This window comes from Oncorhynchus nerka, linkage group LG24, assembly GCF_034236695.1.
Source record: "Oncorhynchus nerka isolate Pitt River linkage group LG24, Oner_Uvic_2.0, whole genome shotgun sequence".
NCBI lineage: Eukaryota > Metazoa > Chordata > Actinopteri > Salmoniformes > Salmonidae > Oncorhynchus > Oncorhynchus nerka.
In genome coordinates this window covers 26,380,801-26,385,517 of record NC_088419.1, presented here as the reverse complement: position 1 = coordinate 26,385,517, position 4,717 = coordinate 26,380,801, and the positions used below count along the sequence as shown (strand labels likewise).

At 43.0% G+C, this 4,717-nt stretch overlaps 1 pseudogene; it reads right to left on the bottom strand.

The window, feature by feature from the left end:
- Positions 1–1,407: 1,407 nt before the first annotated feature.
- Positions 1,408–4,170, bottom strand: LOC115107739 (12-(S)-hydroxy-5,8,10,14-eicosatetraenoic acid receptor-like; annotated as a pseudogene).
- Between the last annotated feature and the right edge of the window lie 547 nt (positions 4,171–4,717).

The following is a 4,717-nucleotide window of genomic DNA, read 5'->3' as shown; positions in this document are numbered from 1 at the left end:
TTAAGGTCACAGTTATGAAAATTTAGGACACTAAAGAGGCCTTTCTACAGACTCTGAAAAACACCAAAAGAAAGACGCCAGGGTCCCTGCTCATCTGCGTGAACATGCCTTAGGCGTGCTGCAAGGAGGCATGAGGACAGGATAATAAATTGCCATGTCCGTACTGTGAGACGCCTAAGACAGGGAGACAGGATGGACAGCTGATCGTCCTCGCAGTGGCAGACCACGTGTAACAACAACTGCACCGGATTGGTACATCCGAACACCACACCTTCGGGACAGGTAGAGGATGGCCACAACAACTGCCCGAGTTACACCAGGAACGCACAATCCCTCCATCAGTGCTCAGACTGTCCGCAATAGGCTGAGAGAGGCTGGACTGAGGGCTTGTAGGCCTTTTGTAAGGCAGATCCTCACCAGACATCACCGGCAACAACGTCGCCTATGGGCACAAACCAATCGTCACTGGACCAGACAGGACTAGCAAAAGTGCTATTCACTGGCGAGTTGCAGTTTTGTCTCACCAGGGGTGATGGTCGGATTCGCGTTTATCGTCATCAAGGCCTGTACTCTGGAGCGGGATCGATTTTGGGGTGCAGGGTCCGTCATGGTCTGGGGTGGTGTGTCACAGCATCATCGGACTGAGCTTGATGTCATTGCAGGCAATCTCAACGCTGTGCGTTACAGGGAAGACATCCTCCTCCCTCATGTGTTTATCATCCTTCAGGCTCATCCTGACATGACCCTCCAGCATGACAATGCCACCAGACATACTGCTCGTTCTGTGCGTGATTTCCTGCAAGACAGGAATGTCAGTGTTCTGCCATGGCCAGCAAAGAGCCCGGATCTCAATTTCATTGAGCACGTCTGGGACCTGTTGGATCGGAGGGTGAGGGCTAGGGCCATTCCCACCATAAATGTCAGAGAACTTGCAGGTGCCTTGGTGGAAGACTGGGGTAACATCTCACAGCAAGAACTGGCAAATCTTGTGCAGTCCATGAGGAGGAGATGCACTGCAGTACTTAATGCAGCTGGTGGCCACACCAGATACTGACTGTTACTGTTACTTTTGATTTTGGCCCCCTCTTTGTTCAGGGACACATTATTCAATTTCTGTTAGTCACATGTCTGTGGAACTTGTTCAGTTTCTGTTTGCCTAGTTTTTACTGCAGCTAAGAAAGTAATACTAAGTGTATGTTGTGTAGTAAGCTAGGTGTATGTTGTGTAGGTCGCTCATGGAAAACCAGCCATGTCCTGGACACCAACGTCTCGCTACCCGGACAAGTTAACCACCTTCTTCTCCCGCTTTGAGGATAACCCAGTGCCACTGACACGGCCCGCTCCCAAGGACTGTGGGCAAGTAGTGGTAGTAGAACTAATAACAACAATAGCAACACACTTTTTATGGATCATAAGAGTCATATTTATTTGACCCAGACAATTAGTAACAACAGAGTCATTATGAGCTTTTTAACATGAAGGATGACATCACAGGTGAAAGAAACCAGATGACTGATGATAACAGAAACAAGTAGTGAATCACAGTCTGGCTTGGCAAACTAACATGAATGTCTCATCATGAGAACAAATAGTCATAATGCAGTAATAAAACATGTCCTCTATTTGAGAAAAGCAGTCTACTATGCTACACTGTCATAGAAAACAGTACATTTCCCTTTAACATATATGTCACAGTGTGTTAAACACTTGGTAACTGTCTGTAGTACTCAATCAATAAATAACATGAAACCTCTACCTTCAAGAAGATTTCCTAATAAACACTTTTGGCTCTGTCTGGTGGCCGATCTTTGTAATTACACTATCGGAGATTGGCGCTGAAAATAGTGGTTAACACGGAAGGTTTGCTCCCCCCGGAGTCCAGAAACGCCTGAGTAAATGTTCTAAAAATAACATAAATTTTGGCCGTAAGTTTACTAACTTGAAATGTTTTAGTGATATGCGACATCGGGCATTAAAAGTGATGCAAACCACACATTTTATAATGCTTTTTATATCAATTTATTGTTTTATTAATTTTTTTGAATTTTTTTAGTTCATTTGGGGTCTCTCGGGCAGTCCTAATCACGGCTTAATTTTCATGCAAGGAAAACTGGGTCCGGGTATTACTGCAGCATAATGTACATTATGGTGCATTGTTGGAAAGTGTTCTGGGCAGGGAAATAATTGCTGTATTTCAAATGGTACTGTAATTACACCCCACAGAACACAGTACCATACCATATCTTTGGAGTGCCAAAAACCTTTTGACCACTAGTTGGTGCATGGTATTGTTGTTAAATAAAAACATTTAATTAAGAAAAACATGTTTTGAGGCTGCCTTGTAAGAGGCTATATTTGTTGCACCCGTGAGTGAGAACGCTGTATCAATTTAACTCCTATGTGGTTATGTTGCCCCATCACATTTAAAACAGATTGGAGTGGCAGCAGGCATTTTGCCATGTCCTTTTGGTCTGTTTTGTCCTGTAGTCACTGCCAGTTTGGAAGCCTTTGTTAAGTGTAAGTGATATAAAGCACCAAATATTCATTAAAATGCTGTAATGTGTAAACAATTTTTGCCAAGCAGCCAACCTGCTTGCACCAATCCCTTGTAAATACAGTACAATCCTGTGAAATACAAACCCATCCCCTCATTGAATTTCATGAATTAATTCTGATTATGGTAGCATTGACTTTTTTACAGTAGAATACAGTCAATGTTACGGTATTGTACTGTGTGTCATAACACAGTACTTGCTTTGATACCACATTTATATTACATTAGGTTAACTGTATTATGAAATACAGAATTTTACTTTCCACTGAGCTTCCTGTAAGTTACTGTCATATTCAGGGCAACCCCTTTACAGTGTACAGTGCATTGTTATTGCATTTTTTATTTGAGTTGTTTCCTGTCAAGTTAGGGCTTTCAGCTGATTCTGCATCTTTGTTCAGTAGACTGGGGCAATACGTTGTCAGGTAGAGGCTTTTGAACTTAGTGCTGCTTAAGCAGTACACAATTGGGTCCACTATACAATCCATGTAGGACAAAACCATGAGTCCGTCATAGAGCTGAACAGCTATATTCTCAGCATCCTGTAGATCCTTGATTCTGAAAATCAACAGAACCATTCTAGCTATGGTACAAGGCAAGAAAAAGAAAGAAAAGACCAGCATTACTGAGGTGACCAGAAACACTGCTCGACGCAGCTTGGTACTATCCCCTACGGTCTTCTTTTAAGTCTGTTAACAATGCGGACCGTGCAGTAGACCAACACAAAGAAAGGGATGAGAATCTGGGTGAAAAACACAACCTCTCTCAGAGTGTCAGTGACGTCCTCGACTAGAGTGTCATCTTCACGCCCATAACTATTACAGCACTCAAAGGACTTCAGCATGGTGGGGATAGTCAGGGGGAGCAGCAGTAGCCAGATGAGGAAAGAGATATGAGGAGACCTTTTAAAAGCCTTGGCAAAGTTCTTTTTCCCAGGATGAACCACATTGAAATAGCGATCAACTGAAATCACAGTCAGGAAGGCGATACTGGCACCTCGGTTCAGAAACAGCATGAAGAGCATGGCTTTGCAGGTCGCTCCCTCTGTACTCCGCCGATTCCCATTAAGAAACTGATATGCCTTTACTGGCAAACATATAAGCAGAAGAACGTCAGCCAAGACGAGATTGAACAGGAAAATGTTGTTGGTTTTAGATTTCCAGAACTTCAGCTTGAAGATGAATAGATAAAGCACTGAGAGGTTGAGCGGCAGAGCCAGGGTGAATTCCATGATCATCACAGAGGCGTAAAATTTGTACAGTGGCAGATTCTCTGCTGTGCAGTTATCACTTGGATGGCCGTTCTCCATTGTTTTCATCATCGAAAGCTGTCCCCTTTACAGTCAGAAAAAGTCAGTCAGATCTTGTCAGAATCCTTAACAAGAAGTAAAAACAGTCCTCTAAAGTACTCAACTCCAAAATAGTTCCTCACTTTACAAAACAAGTGAGTCTGTTTAAGGGAAGCGAAGCAAGCTCCTAATCCGTGTGTAGACTTGGTGAAACTGAAGGACTGCACTTCAGTCTCTGGAAGTAATTCTCCCCAGCACGCAGGCAGCATACAGTACCCCTCAGTTGTAAATTGTTCAGACTTGTTGGTTGAGCAACACCTCCCAAGCCTGATGAGGCAAGTCACCACAGAACGAATAGATAAGCAGCTGGTCACACGAGAGAATGAGGACATAGTGGAAAACATTGCATTGACTCAGACAATAACAACCTTTCCCATATTTGTCAACTGTTTATGAGAAGTGACCTCTTTTCTTTGCTAAACACGTCCTTGTATCTCCTTGTGGAATTCCTATATGGAGCAAGTAAGTGCATAGTCATGCTTCCAGTTGCACAAAATCCATGGGAATGAAAATGTAGTTGAGGTTGTCATAAAAAACACATTTGACTGATTAAACAGACAAAGAGCAACAATGTGAAGCAACAGGCAGTTAGTTCCTAGCTGAAAATATCTCAGATGAGCAGGAATGTTAACAATGCTACAAAATGGTTGTGATGTTTTCAAGAAGAGGAGTGTATCCTAGGGAATTGGATAGATTTACTAGCAGATTAACTTGCTTTTACCACATGGAAATTGGTGTCCTGAGGGACGCCAGTTTTTTGGGGTGTATACCCAACATAATTTCAACCCATGGCAGTTAGTAGCCAGTTCAGAGAAGTC